Below are 17,576 nucleotides of genomic sequence, written 5' to 3' on the forward strand. Positions count from 1 at the left end.
TTATCTTCTCACATTTCTCTCTTGTTTAGACTCAAATACCGACTTAATTTTCAGTCTCTTCAAATCATGTTTTGGAAAATAAACCAATTAAAATGTTCTCACCTTATACTCTACATTTCATGTGAAAAAAATCAAGAAAAAATTTATATTGATTAAATCCAACTCGAGGATTGAAATTGTACATCATTGCCGGTCACCATAATATGATAAGTTGTTCTTCTAATTTGATTTCATTCTATTTTTCTCTATTTTTTATCATCTTATTTTTTTTTTGTAATTTCTCTGTTATTTTATTTTGTTGCAATTTTGCGCTATACTTTCAATTTAAAAGAGAAGTATTGATAAGGTAGTTCTACGACTTGAATGCACACATTTAACGATGGATGGTAGGTATCGTCATACTTCCACCAAAGAGATAATTTTTTTATATTATTTTTGGATTCTCTTAATCTCTAATAAAACAAAGTAAATACGGATTTTTTTAATTTTAAATAAACTAATAATTTACAAAAGCATTTTAATTTGACACTTATTTAATTAGAAAATAATTGAATACGATCACAGAAAATGAAGTAATATAAAAGATTTTAATTTATTCACTATAAGGTGGTTCTAGGACGACTTAATTAAAAAAATATGTATTTTAATATATTGAAAGAAATTCTTCCATAGACTTTCATAAAAAAATATTTTTTAATTATTCTAAAACTTTATCACAGTTTAAAACATTCTGATTTTTTATTGATATTTTTATTTATCAATTTTTTAATTAATGTGGATAACATATATGGATAAGGACAATTAGGTACGTAATAGGAAGTGACATAGATATTAAAGTTATTTTTTGCACGGGTATGGATTTTTTTTAAAAGTGTAAATTATGGAGGCAGCTAGATACTACAGTGCACTACTTATACCTAATTATATGAAATAAAATTTAATATTATAATATATTATAAATATGAAATGTTAGTAATAATTTCCATTCTTATTTTTATTTTTTTAATGGTATTTTATTTTAAATATAATAAGTAATCAGATATTTTTCAATTATTTGTACTAAGCAATAGTAATTAATAATTTAAAATTTATTATACTTTATGATACATAATTTTATTTCATAATAATCATTTAATTTACTACCTTATGTAACCCAATTAAGTTTTACCTCTCTCATTCATTGTATGTCAATAATATATATATATATATTCATAAAAAATATTTAGCCCGTGCATAACACGGATCACGCAATCTAGTTTAAAATATTTGACTCCCTTACTCCTAATTTTCACTACTTTTATTATAAAATAAAATATAAAAAAAAACTTCTTACCCCATTACCCAGAGGCTCTTCGCTATGCGAAGGTATGGGGGAGGGATATTGTCTCTCTGATCTATGATTCTAAATCAGCACTAATAACCCCTAAAAATCTCACGCGTATATTACCAAGAAATCAAAAATTGATGTTTATATATATATAAAAAAGAAACTCAACGTACAAGTGATTAATGGATTAAAATTAAAATTAAATCGTTTGGGTAATATTTGAATTTGATCATTGACAAAAATAATATTTTATCAGACTTTATTTATTTTTCGGTCGAACTCTAAATTATTTAAAGTTTATTTTTCCTGATGAATCGAATGGTTAAGAAAAAAATTACCCATAAATACCTAGAATATCTCAGTTAATTAAAATTGGTTCGCAAAAACTCGACAAGGTAATTATAGATCATCATAGTGAAAAAAGAAGTTACATTACATCCTTTGTGATAATTGACGTGAAGGGGAATGAATGATTAGGGTTAGGGTTACTGGTGCAAGAAAAACAATGCAGTTGTGGTTATCTTGTGCTTGAATTGTGGTCCTGGCCACTCTCTCTGTCCAATTCAATAGTGATTGCTTTTCACGTTACGAATGCAGTTGTGGAGACTCTAATTAACATCGCCACCACACCACGTTACGAATTTAAGATGGCAAAGGCCATCACTTTATAAAGTCGATCTTTTGAGTCTTATCCTGCAAAGTAACATCAAGAGGAGTTCACAATTCTCAAATGTGAAGCCAATGTTCTTTTAGGTGAGATGACTAGGGAAGCAAAAGAGACCAGTAGCTAGGCCCCTAATCAGATACTTTTCTATGAAACAATACTTTTTTTTAAGACATTATCCTCTATGGCATACAAACATGTTTAAGATGGATATAATTATTATCGATGATAAAATTGACTTTTCTCTTGAGATTTAAGATTCTATTTAAGTTCAAATAATTGTAGGTCAATTTGATTCAAGTGATTTTTTTTTTCAATAAAAAAGATGTATCTAGTAGAACTTAATTAAAATATACTAAAAAGTTATTCTACCAATTAATTTTAGAGATAAATTATTAACTTTTATAATAATTATTTTAAAATAATATTTCTATGAAGTATTATTTAATTAATTAATAAATTTAAAATTTTTACGTTGAATAATATATTAAAAATAAAATGGATTAGATAGTATCTTTCTTTTTCCTATTTTAGTAATTAATTAGGGATTTCTATAATTAAATGAGATTTAAAGGACGGATTGTAATGGACTTGGATAGACTTTGATCTAAAAGATGTGGACTCATTTCAAATGCAGGCTCCAAGTGGGTTGAACTATTAATTTGCTAAATTTATGTAGGATGGTGTGGTTCAGAAGTGCTAAAGATCAAATCTTTGTCGGTGATGTATGCATTCAGTATCTCAATTTTTTTTTTAAATATCTCAAGTAAAATTGTCTCTATAGAAATAGTTGTGGTTTTTTTATAAAAGAAAAAAAATGCTACTAATTAATACACTCTAATTCGAGTTTATATTTTCTGCAATGATATTTTACTTCATGAAATTTAAGCCATTAAAATTATTTAATTTATTTTATAAAATATACTATAAAGTTATGTTTAAAATTTATAGGTGGAGTATTAAATTTCAATGGAAAGAATCAGTTCCTTAGCACATTCTTTTTTATATATTTTAATTAAATATATTAGAAATCACAAATTTCACTCATAATTATATATTTTTCAATAAAATTAAAGTAATTTTACGTGTTAAAATGAATCTATTAAAAATGTGTTGCACTTTTAAAATAATACTCACCACTATAAATTTAGCAATTCACAAATAATCTATTTTTTTATTCATAGAAATAACACTACAAGAAAAATGACATATGCTTACGGACAAAAATCAGCACTAAATGTTAAAAATGCTTAGGTAAATATAATAAAGACTTTGTCCTATGTACATTTTGATCGTCAACTTTGAGGGAATGTACTAGTGACGGATTATAGTTTGTCAATAAAAATTTTACCTATGAATTTACTTTCACCTACAATTACATTTGATTGTATATATAACTAGCCTTTTTTACCCGTGCCGACGCACGGCCCCATACTCCTATTTGAGTATTGAAAAGTTGGAATAATTGATATTGAGTTACATGTATGTAATAAAGTATGATTTTAAGGTAACATGTTAATATTATATATTGTTTAGAATAAAAGAAATGATGCGCAATAAAAAGATGTGAATCAAACGATTACATAATTGGATAATATGTACCTCACTAAGTCATGAAAGATCAAAAACACTAAATCATGAAACAGAGACAGAAAAAAGATTTGAGAAAAAAATATAAATCAACGAAATAAGTTTATAATTAATCAAAACAAATCATAAACTGTTTAGTCAAAATTAAAAAGAAATTAAAAATTTGTTTGATACCCAAAGGTATTGAACTTACAACATTAACAAAAATATGAGAAGAAGGCACATGAAAGAATCTCTAGGATGCACATGACTACAATCAGATATTAGTAGTGTTAGATCGTGCCTTCAAATTGTTGACTGTATTTTTTTGTCTTCTTTTTTATCGAATATCCTCCATCATAAATTAAAGAAAACAATACACACACAAAAGTCACTGAGCATAAACATTTTGTCCACGTTTAATCTACAATTAAAATTCATAGAACATTACAGATGGTAACCGAAATCGTACAACATTAATAAAAATGTGAGAAGAAGGTGCATGAAAGAACCTCTGGGATGCATATGACTATAATCAGATATTAGTAGTGTTAGACCGTGCCTTCAAATTATTGACTACATTTTTTCTCTCTTCTTTTTGATCGAATCCCCTCCATCGTAAATTAAAGAAAGCAATACACACACAAAAATTATAGAGCATAAACCTTTCGTCCACGTTTAATCTACAATTAAAATTCATATAACATTACAGATGGTAATCGAAATCTTACAACATTAATAAAAATGTGAGAAGAAGGCACATCAAAGAACCTCTAGGATGCACATGACTACAATCAAATATTAGTAGTGTTAGCCCGTACCTTCATATTGTTGATTGTTTTTTTTCTCTTCTTTTTGATCGAATCTCGTCCATCATAAATTAAAGAAAGCAATACACACACAAATTACAGAGCATAAACCTTCCATCCACGTTTAATCTACAATTAAAATTCGTAGAACATTAGAGATAGTAACCGAAATCTTACAAAATTAAATAAAAATGTGAGGAGAAGACACATTAAAGAACCTTTGGGAATCACATGACTACAATCAAATATTAGTAGTGTCAGCCCGTGCCTTCAAATGATTGACTGCATTTTTTTTCTTCCTTTTGATTGAATCCCCTCCACCATAAATTAAAAAGCAATACACACAAAAATTACATAGCATAAACGTAACAAAATATGCTTATTATGATGATTTCCATATCCAACCATAATATTTAAATTTATTGTTAAGTACCTATTAATTTGAAATGAAAACTAACAAAAATACAAATAAATATGCTTATTAATTAAACATTAATAAATGGACAATGATTACGGTAAAAACAAATATAAAATTGAAGCTGATTTGAATAATATGTTAAAATTGATAGTGTAATATTTTAAAAAATTGATTGTTAAGCACCTACTAATTAGGAATAAGTCAACGTCTAAACTATGATTATTTCCATATCCTAACAGAATATGATCATTAATTTGAAAATTATGATTATTTCTATATCGTAACATAATATTTAAAATTGATTGTTACGAACCTATTAATTTGAAATGAAAATTAACAAAAATATGAATAAAACATGCTTATTAATTAAACGTTAATAAATTGACAATGATTACGACAAAAACAAATACAAAATTGAAGTTGTTTTAATATGTTAAAATTGATACTATAATATTTAAAATTAATTATTAAGTACCTACTAATTAGGAATAAATCATCAACTAAATTATGATTATTTTCATATCCTAACAGAATATGGTTATTAATTTAAAAATTATTATTATTTCTATATCCTAACATAATATTTAAAATTGATTGTTAAGTATCTATTAATTTGAAATGAAAATTAACAAAACAATAAGAATAAAATATGCTTATTAATTAAACGTCAATAAATTGACAATGATTACGACAAAAAAATATAAAATTGAAGTTGTTTTAATAATATATTAAAATTGATACTGTAATATTTAAAATTAATTGTTAAGTACCTATTAATTTGAAATAAAAATTAACAAAAATACGAATAAAATATGCTTATTAATCAAACGTCAATAAAATGTGTAACGTTTAATATTTAAAAGGAAAGTTTTCTCTTCTATAAAAGATACATATAATTTAGAAAGAAAAAAAAAAAGAATTTGTTGGATATATGATTACACTTCATCTTTACATGAAAATTTATCTGTATTTTTATAATTATTAAAATTTGCTTACTCCAAACACTATAAACTTATTTAAATTAACTGACTCAAACAAATTTGTTTAAAAAAAAGGATGGATGCATGATTGCATTTCATCTTTAGATTTAAATTTATCACTATTTTCATAACCACTAAAATTTATGTACAACATTGCAACGTAATTAAAATAACTTTATTTTAGTATAACTTTTCATTCAAATTAATTTCAACAAATCTGGAAACATATCAAGTACATAATATAATCATATTAATATCGAATGGTTACAAAATTGTATCTAATCTACAATTGTATCTAAAATAATATAACCTGTTTTTATTATTATAATAATAAATTATTATATATGATAGTTATTATAAATTATTATCATTAATTATAAATGTTGAACCACGGTCTAGAAGGCTTTGTTTTTGTCTCCAATCATGAATTGACAATATTAGTCTAATCATTTTTATTATTATAATAATATATTATTATAAATTATTATTATTAATTACAAAAAAATATTTTTGTTTTTATTATTGTTATTAGATGTAAGGCTTTCACTCTAATAGTCACGCATTTGAATTCAAAATGGGATTGGATGTTTAAAAGTAACTACAGCAGCATATTTTTTTTTTTGGAAATATTAATTCATTGGAAATAATAAATGCTGATTGACATTGACGGAAATAATAAATACTGATTGACATTGACGGAAATAATAAATGTTGATTAACATTAAAGCAGCAAAAATGTAGAAGACATAAAATAGTGTGAAATTGAAGGAAACAAAACGCAGAACCATTAAAAGTAAATTATTTTTATTTTTAACCTGTATAAGCACAAATGCCAAGAATATCTACAACAGAGATTTTGTACACGTTGATACGTTACCATGATAAGAACAGAATTGAAGAAGATTCAATATCACTCGTGAACCTCAAAGTTAATCATAGTAATAAACGTCATTTTTTGCAAGTAATACATAGATGAACACGGTAAAGAAAGGAACCCAAACATGGAACACAAAAAAGATTAAAAAAAAAATAGGTAGCGAATGCAACACAAAGATCCATATTTTTCCATATTGTGCCATTAAGGCAGCACAACGACAATCCAACTACGTTCATCTGATACCTATGAATGGCGTCCGTTTCTGAGAAATTCAACTGCAATCCAACACATAAAAAAATAGCAAAAGTGTTGTCAGTATATAGAAAAGTTAAAGATGATGAATAAATTAATAATAACAATTGAAGTATAATATAATAAATCTAGGCAAAAAATTTGAATCTGACCAAGCAGGAGGAACAACAAAAAATTTCATCTTTAGTACTATAAGGACAAACAAATAAAAAAAAATATAAAACCCAAAAATCAAAAATCATAGTGACAAATCCAAGCAACAGGGATACATGATCGCAGTTCATCTTTAGATGTAAATTTATCACTATTTTCATAACCTCTAAAAAAACGCATACAAATGCAATAAAAGGTAAAAAGAAAACACAAAAGAAGACGGGGAGGAAAAACGAACCTGTAATCTATCCAACATACTATGATCTATGGCTTTTGTCTTGCAAAGGAAATAGAATACTCAACCACGGTTAAATAAGACTGAGGAATACAAAAAAATTCAATCTTTTGTACCGACAGAACCCAAAAATCAAAAGGAGAAATGAAATACATCACAAACTTGTCCTCCAAATGCCGGACACTATTTGTTGTCTTTTTTGTTGCTCTCGTTGAGAACTTTACGTTGGAGAAGTCTCAGGAACACAAAAAAATTAATCCTTTATCCTGTGAAAAGTCATCATAAACCAAAACAAAGGCAGAAGACGCAAAAAAATTGAAGCTTTTGTGTTGCAAAGGAAGAACAATAGTCAGCCACGGTCAAATAAGTTGGAGGAACACAAAAAAATTCAATCTTTTGTACCAACAGAACCCAGAAATCAAAAGGAGAAATGAAATACATCACAAACCTGTCCTCCAAATGCTGGACACTATTTGTTGTCTTCTTTGTTGCTCTCGATGACAACTTTACGTCGGGGAAAGCTTAGGAACACAAAAAAATTTAACCTTTTATCCTGTGAAAAATCATCATAACACAAAACAAAGGAAGAAGATGCAAAAAAAATTAAAGCTTTTGTGTTGCAAATGAAGAACAATAGTCAGCCACGGTCAAATAAGCCTGAGGAACACAAAAAAGACTGAGGAACACAAAAAAATTCAATCTTTTGTACCAATAGAACCTAGAAATCAAAAGGAGAAATGAAATACATCACAAACCTGTCCTCCAAATGCAGGACACTATTTGTTGTCTTCTTTGTTGCTCTCGATGACAACTTTACGTCAGGGAAGGCTCAAGAACACAAAAAAATCTAACCTTTTATCCTGCGAAAAGTCATCATAACACAAAAGAAAGACAGAAGACACAAAAGAATTGAAGCTTTTGTGCTACAGAGGAAGAATAATAGTCAGCCACAGTCAAATAAGCCCGAGAAACACAAAAAAAAATACAATTTTTTGGACCGTCAAATAACTGCCAAACCAAGAAATCATGTGAGAGAAAACAACGAGCAAACCAACCAACAACCTTTAGGTTTTTCGGTCAAAACAACCAAATGAAAAAAGAAAACGCAGAAGGATAGTCTTGAAAAGAACCCAAAAATCATTTTTCGGCCAACCCAAGCAAAGAACTGCCAAACCAAGCCAAAAAGCTTCGACCTTTGGGTTTTCCTGTCAGAAGAGAAAACAACCAAGCAAGAGCCTTTGGGTTTTTCGGCCAAACCAAGCAAATGGAAAAGGAAAACACAAAAGAATAGTTTTGAAAAGAACCCATAAAAAATAATTTCCCGGCCAACCCAAGCAAACAATTGCCAAACCAAGCAAAAAAGCTTCGGCCTTTGGGTTTTCCTCACGGGAGAGAAAAGAACCAAGCATCAGCCTTTGGGTTTTTCGGCCAAAACAACCAAATGAAAAAATGAAACCCAAAAGGATAGGAGACAAAAGAACCCATAAATCATTTTTCGATCCAACCAACCAAAGAATTGTCAAACCCAGGAAAAAACCTTGAGCCTTTGGGTTTTCCTCAGTGAGAGAAACCAACGGGCAAACCAAGCAACAACCTTTCGATTTTTTGACCAAAACAATAGGAGAGTGATGGATTCCCTCATTCCCGTCCAGCATTTGGAGAACAACAGCACCAAAGCATTATCTTGGATTACAGTGGAATAAGAGAGAATGAAGAACGGGTAGGAAAAAAAGAAAGAGAATGAGAGAGAGAATGTGTGGTTGTAAAATAAATAAAAAACGTAAAAAAAGAGGACAGATGAAAACACAACATTTTTACCTTCACTGTAGCATGATGTGACATTTTTGGGCGGGAAGTGGGAGAACGACATCGCGACACGTGGCCACTCAGGGCCTTGTTTGTATAATGATAGATGATTCCTACCATTCATAATGTATGTAGGTAGAAGTCATTAACTTATTTCTACAACCTCTAATTGTAGGTAAAAACATTAACTTGTACCTACAACCTCCAAATGTAGGAAAAAGTCATTAACTTATGCCTACCATTGAAAGACCGTAGATACAAATAATTTATTTGTACTTGTAGGCTTTTGATAACTGCTAATTATGAGTATATTTTGGGATTAAATTATATAGGAATTTGTAATTTTTTTCTACTGATTTTTCCTTTTTGAGAAAATCATTGTTAAATTAACATCATTTAAGTTTTTGTGCAGATAATATTAAAAGTGATGAATTTATGATGCTTAGTGAGTAAAATAAAGCCCAAAAAAGCAAGATAATTAAGGGAAACAAGACTAGTTAAGAAAAGTAGGTTAATTAAGGAAAGCATGAATGATTAAGAAAAACAAGTTAATTAAGGAAAATAGGCTAATTTAGAAGTCCACTTAGCTAAGCTAATATGTACCTATAAAAGGAGAAAAGAAGGAAAAAACACAAAATTTTAAGAGAATACAATTTCTTATAAAAAACAAAGACTAGAAGAAAGAGAAGCAAGCATTGCAAGTTATTCCTTCCCTTCATTCCCTTTCTTGTCTTCTTCCCCTTTACTAAATATTATCTCCTTGCAATGGTAAAGTCTTTGTGACAATGAGAGGCTAAATCTCCCTTTGTTGGGAACTTGACAGTCAATTACTCTTGATGTAATTTCTCTTCCTATCTATTTAATAATATTACTTTTGCATTATTCTTTCTTGTGCTTAATGGTATTATTTGTGGCTTGATCACTCATTTGCACAGTAAGTTTTAAGGGTAGCATTGGGAAACGTTATTTTCTAATAGAACTAGGAAAAAGTATCTAAATAAAGTCATCACTAAGGATAAGTTGATTTATGTTTAACCTGTTATATATTTATATTCTTAATGCAATTTACTATTTTAGCTCTGCAAATGTGTAAATTGGAATAATTATAAATAGAGAAAAATCATTAACATTACATCAAAGAGGAGCTCTCATATGCTTAGTTTTCAACATCCTCATCTTCTAAATTTATTTCTTCAATAAAATTGGTTTTTCTTATCTTTTCTATTTCTAATTAATTAATTTAAATTCTTGTTAGTTTCTTTCTTGTTTAATTTAATTTCCTGTCAATTTAAATTATTGTTTTCTCATAACCTTTTCAAATCAGTTTTCTTAAACATTTTACTAATCAAATATTCATCTACCTAAGTACAAATAAAGTTCATGTGGATACGATACTTAGTCTTTCATTTTAACTTTACTACTTGGGACGGATTGATGGACTTGTCAATCCATCAACAACTTTAATCGTAGGTAAAAGTCATATAATAAAAAAAACTCGCATTGCTCGTTATCTATTGAAATGCTTTATGTTTCCAAACTATTATTAAAATTATTATAAAACAAAATCCTCTTCTGATATTTTCAAATACATTGCTTCTCTTTTAATCATAATCAAAATTTTCTTTTGCCTTTGACAAACCAAAGAGGCTTCCATTCATTTTTTAAACATTGAATCTCCCAATAATCTTGTCTCTTCACAGAAGCTTTAGGTCTTTTTTCATGTACAAACAGAGCATTGACAAGGTTTGTTTCAATGACTAAGTGAAGAAAACCAAGATAAAGAGGAAAATGAACAGTGTCAACAAACCTAATATCATCATGATCTGGCCCTTTGCACTACCCTTCTTCATGACCATTGCCACTTTTTATAAATTGATTATGAAATATGAAATCCAGGAACCCAAATCCAAACTTCCTCATCATTATTCAATAAAAAAATAAAACTTTAGAAGGAAAACAACAATAAGAGAAACAATGCCTGGCCTTTCAAAAATAAGGAATATGGTACAAAGTTTGGAGTAGAGAATTCATATAACATGTAGCTCCTTGGTTCTTAAGTCCAACATAACCAGTCTCCTTTTTTGAATCATAGGTTCAGTAATCTCTTACGCAGTTCACAGTAACAAAGCTGAAATTCAATGTATCGCCAAAGTGCTCACTCACTAGTATTGTCTAGTTCAACTGATGTGAATCTCTTACACAGTTCACAGTAACAAAGCTAAAAGCTTTGAACCCAAACTTAACAGCGAATAACCACATGATACAGGATAAGGGAATAATAGTACAAAAAGAAAATATTAATCATTTATTGGACAAACCTGAATGATGGAAAACGAAGTAGGCAAAAAAGAAAGCATTAGGAAACTGACATGCTTTGGTAATTGGTATTATGTAATTCAACCAATTTTATTAATTTATTTATTTTTTGTTTGTGTCATAGAACATTTAGAACTATTTATTATATATGACTGAATAGCTAAAGAATTCTACATTTTAGAAATTGCTTGCCTTGCCTCGAGAAGAATTTCTCATCAAATATTTCACTTGTTACCTCAAGAAAAAAATGTCTTTTTAGGTAGTACATGTGGTTGACAACTTGACATATTTAAACACATTTTTTTTTTATAATATAGGCTGCCTATATAATGTGCCTTAAGAGCTCGAAGTTTTAGCAGAGGATTAACAGGAACATAACTACCAAGTTTAACCTTTGATTGAAGGAAATATTTGAACTGATTCATAATAATTTCATATCAAAGAAAAGTTATTGCAGATAAGATTAACAATTATTCATAATAATTCAATTAACAATTAGTTTTCTCATACCGTGCAAGAGCTTCCAATGTCAATTAGAATTCGCTCTTTCCCCATCATCGCATCTATATATTCATATTCCCCTACACAAAATCAATTAAATTAAATCCCTAAATACAACAAAATCTTGCACTGATTTCAATTTTCACTCAATTAATTAACCTAATTCAAATTCATAACAACAAGAAGAAAGTGAAATATAGAAACTATAGTACCAACGGGATATGATGGAGATTTTTACAAGCAAGATTTGCAAATTGAAGCATCATATCCGAGGGTTAACAATCCGTCCAAGACGATCTTTTTGTAGAAATTGTCTTTGCGCTTGCAGATCTTATTCTTCTCAGCGATCTTGCAGAAATTGCAGCTCAACATCACCACCGTAGAAGAGAAATTCGCCTCTGGTTTACCACTTGCAGCTCAAGTATCTATTCTATTCTTAGCTCCTTTATGTAATTTATGCTTTCCGGTAGCTAGCAAGATAGTAGGTAACAATATAGTAATTATGTAAACATCAAAGTAGCACGTGTTTCAGTACATGGTCAACTTTCACTTTCAACTAAACATGTTGATTCACCTAATGAACAACTTGCACTCAAACTAATTAGAAGACATTTAGGCCTATTAAAAGAGCAAGCTCAAATTCATCTCAGGCTGCTGCTATGGGAAATAGAAAGACAAGACAAACACACTTTTAAGTTCAACAACCTTCATAATTTTTGGTGTTTAAAGTTACTCAACCTTTAGCTTGCTTCAATTACTTGTTCAAGCTGGAAAATATAAATTTTGAGGCTCCCACTGTTACTTAGGACTAGAGTAAGCATTTTTATTTATTAGTTTAAGTCACACTTCATCCATTTAAGTCAAAAAAGTAGTTGTGCCAAAAAATAATCTGCATAGCAGGCGTTGAAACCTACCTAACAAGAATATTCAGGAAATATTCTACAAAACTTGAAAATTTATGGGACCAATAAGGCTGCAAAGAGGACTTCTAGGTCTAAAGTCCCCTAAAATATCAAAGACTAACTCTTCCAAACCTTAACACACGAACTTCTGCAAGATAGCCTATCTGTTATCAAAATTTGGCAGCAACCACTAACCATTTCAATTCTAAGCTTTCTTGAAGTTTTAACCATCCCACTATTAACTTTTCCCGTCCCCATTGTACTAAGCTTTTTGAACCTTAGAGTTTATCTTATTTAGAATATTTTACCCTTTTGGTTCAAAAAACTCTAATTAAATATAGGTCCAATTAATCAACAAGATGAAGCACAATTTCTTCACAAATAATCCAAAACTCTTCATGAAATAAAAAAAATTACAGCTAAAAATAAACTATTGAAATTGTGTTGCACCTTGTTCCAGACAACAAGGCCATTGGATTCACTACCAATAAATTTCAGTCCATAGAATGCTTTTTGACTTCGCTGCTTCCTAATATCTCAAGCCACCAACACCGTTTCAGACCCACCTTGAGCTCCTCTAACAAGCATTTAAAACAACTACAGTCAAACCAAATATGTAAAAAAGTCTCATAGAACAAAGGACCAAAATAAAGAAACTACGGATGGCCTAAGCACCCAAAAATATCCACTCTTTACACATGAAAACAATAGAGTTAGTTTGGAGAAGTTTTACAATAAGCACTTGTAAGAAAATGAAAAAAAATATATGCTAATACAGTCAGCCAACCTTCTCTCGCAAGTTGAATTTATCTTATGTACCTCTATTTATGAATGAATTAAATGAAAGTGCTTCTAAAAAAGTTGAGTTGCATAAATTAATTTCAACTTATGGGAGAAATTGGATTCAAACTTACTCAAAATGCAAGATTCATAAAGTTTTGAAAAGATATTCCTGTGTTGACCACAACACTGACATAACTTAAGATTCCACCTAGCTCAATGTTGAAAACCAATTGGGTGCAGAGAAATTATATTTTGTGGGAGCTATTTATAGAAGTTAACATGCATTATGCCTAGTGGGATCCGAAGGTGTTCTCTCCATTGTAAGTCATGTAAAGAAAGCCATCTTGATCCTTATTTTCTTCATAAATAGCAGACATCAATGCACTTGCAACAACAAGGGATTTAGTACATAAAATCATTGCTATAAAGGTAAAAAAAAAACATCATTTGGCATGACTGGATACTTACCAATTGGAGGTAGTGTGTTTTTGATGAAAATAAAAATAGCCTTCTCTACACTGAGCTTAATCCTTTTGTGGACAACATAAACAAACTGGTCAACAATCAAATCAGTAAGGACAAGGTATCTCATCATCACAACAAGAAGAGAACCAATTGAGAATCCACTAATGCACAAAATGAGATCAAATATACACATTGATCAAGAGAAGTTACAATGTATATCAACATATTGGAGATAACCCCGGAACTAGCATGAGTGTGAAATATCAAAATTGCCCAAAAATAGTTCATGCTCTGTGGAAAGAGGAGAGAGCATGCTGGAAACAAAGTAACATATAGCTTGAAATTTCTTGAAGAAAAAATAGGGACATGAATGATTGGCATCGACACATAATTCAAACAGGGACATAAATAGCAACATAATTGAGGTAAAAGTTAAAACACATAGCTTTGTCAAATGAAAAGTGCAATTAAAGAAACCAAATTTTTAGACTTTTGTTGTTCATCCTCATTTGATATTTTACTGTAAAAAAAAAGAAAAGAATGTAGCAACATTATTAATTCACAATCGAAGTCAAAGTTAGAAAACATCTCAAACAACTTCCCTACGAAATGCTTTCTAAGAATTCATATGTTTTTGACAAACTTTCTCAAAACAATATGAAGTTTAGTTTTAAACAGAGCAGGGGCTACTGCCATAAATGTTCACTTTGCAATTGTACTGTATAAAACGAGAGCAAGCCATGTAAAGTTCATAAGCCACATGAACTACCCCTAAAATCACACAAAGCAACACATAATCGAACCACAATCAATGATCTCACCATATCCCCATCTAGTAAACCCAAGCCCGTTCTTCAACCACGCGGAAATCAGAATGGACCTTAACATTCCACCAAACCAAATCAGAGAGGGGGAGGGGAAAAGATTAACCTCTATTGCCCAAACTTCAGTGTCGTCGACCTCAGAGGCTCAGACCACCAGTGTCATTGATCTATAACTCAAACCATGTTCGGCTATCTCTTTGTCTCTCTACCTCAATCGCACTGCACCGTCGTCGTTGGAGCGGATCTTAATGTTGTTGTCACAGTTCATGGAGCTAAAATTGTCCACCGAAACAACAATAGAGGGGAAATCCTTCATGGAGGAAGTCGAAACCCCCCGCAACGGGCTTCGATTGTCGTGGACGACCTAGTTCCACGGCGAAGAAGCAAGGATATGAGTGGCGTGACGCGATTGATTTTTACGATTCAGATGAAGGTCCAAAATGAAATGTAGTATATTAGGGTTCCAAAATTTGTGCAATCTTATCACAGGGAATAAGAACTTGGTTCGTTTGCTTGTGTGCCTACATGCATGGGAGAAAAGAATGAATGCGTTTTAGACGTTGGTGCAACTTTTTAAACTTTTCAATATGTATTTGTTTTATGGGATTTTATCTATACTATGTATTTGTAGGTAGAAATTTTTTAAACTTTATCTACACCAATGGACTGTGTGTGCAAGTTTTGTAGGATTTTACCTACATCAAGTAATTGTAGGTACAAATTTATAAGTATAATTTATTTTGAGTTTTATTCACACCAAATAATAGTAGGTACAAATTTTTGAAATAAATAATTGTAGGTATGAATATTTTTTCATTTTTACCTACAGTAATTCATGTTTGTAGTCAAAAGTCTTTGTAGACATATATTATTTTTCTTGTAACGCTACTACAAAAAATAATTTTTACGTTGATTATTTTGTGCTTTTCACGTCAGTTATTAACCGTCGTCATAGGAGACGTCGTAGAAAGTTTGCACTTTCTATGACGGTTCCCTAGAGAGTCGTCTTAGAAAAAATATATCATTCTAAAATAGTTTTTAACTAAAAACCGTCTTAAAATGATACTTTTTTAGAAGGGTATAATTTCTAAGACGGTTCTTCAGAGAACCGTCTTAGAATGATTTTTAAAAAAATTAATTTTTTTTTTCGATTCTAAGACGATTTTCTCAAAAAAAGAAAACCGTCTTAAAATGTAAAGACATTCTAAGACAGTTTTTCAAAGAACCATCTTAGAATGTATTTTTTTTAAAACAAATGTATGAATAGCTGATAAAAGGAAAAATCTCACACTCCAATACACACGCATGAAAAAACATTTATCACAACACTACAACATTTTCCCTTAATGCTCCATAAGAAATACAACCTTGCATTTACAACACTTAATGAATGAAATTAATCTTAACTACCCTATAGACTAATTATAGATACAGGTAAAAAATTCACATAGTTAATAATTTATCATCAAACACTACGGTATCAACATATGACAAATTTTCTTTACAAAAATAATGCTACTGCAATCAATACTGAATAGAACCATTAAGAACAATAGCCAAATGACTAAGTATCAACTGGATCTTAGTAGTAATTGTAATTCAATTAATTTTATTAATGAAATAATATTTGTAACTAATCTTACATATATTTAATTATGAAAACATGTCTTGAACTTGAATGGTTGCCTTGCTAGGTGGATTCACCAAAAACCACATCCTCATCGCTACGTAATTAAGTCTATCAGTAACAATGTGAAAAATATCATTATGAGCAAGTGGTGTTAATAGGAAATTAAAGTAACATTTGCATCAACGATATTGATGCTTTTAGTTGCTTTAGTTTTTGTTTTACTAAATCTTTTAAAAACTCAGGCCAAAGATGAAATAGAAACAACTTTTTTATTACTCAAACTAGATAGATGAAGTGTAGTTACACCAAATTTCTTTGATGCTTCCCAATGATCTTGGCAGCCAAAAACATGTCAAGACAATTTTCAAAGTGTAAAAATTACCTTGGACAACAACAGCTATGTTGCTAATATGTTGTCTGAAAATATGGCATAATGGTATAAATGGGGTCTTCTAAATTCTCTTGATGGGGTTTTAATAAATAAAAACCTATTATGGAGTTAACTTCATATTCCTTATACAATTAGTAACACTACTTTTTTTGGCTAAAAACTAATAATGGGTGGACTAACTACAACTACATTTAAGCCTAGGCATATATTTATTACACACAAAGGAATTATAATTTAAAAAACATGTTAGTTTCATTGTATACCTGAACAAAAACAAGCTTAGTAAATATACCTATGGAATGTTAGATTATTGGGCAACCAGCAAGCTTAATTACTTGATAGGGAAAACTTGGAAAGGAAAACCAGCAAGCAGAGAGAAAGCAATATACATATGGAATGTTAGTTTCATTGTATACTTGAACTGCCTGGGAAATAAATCTAGAAAGCTTATTAGGCATATTATTTGACTGCTAGATTATATAAGATTATAAATACTTTAATGTCATTTAAAAAATAAAATAAAAAGTTGTTTCACTTCCACCTACGAATATTTTATTGTTTTGAAACAAGTGTCGATTTAGAAAATTCTAAAGGATTAAAGAAATCAGACTTCTTTATAAAATAATTATTAATCCTACAAGACTCAATTTTTTTTTCTTGAAAATAAACGCCAT

This window comes from Glycine soja, chromosome 15, assembly GCF_004193775.1.
Source record: "Glycine soja cultivar W05 chromosome 15, ASM419377v2, whole genome shotgun sequence".
In the NCBI taxonomy this organism is placed as follows: Eukaryota; Viridiplantae; Streptophyta; class Magnoliopsida; order Fabales; family Fabaceae; genus Glycine; species Glycine soja.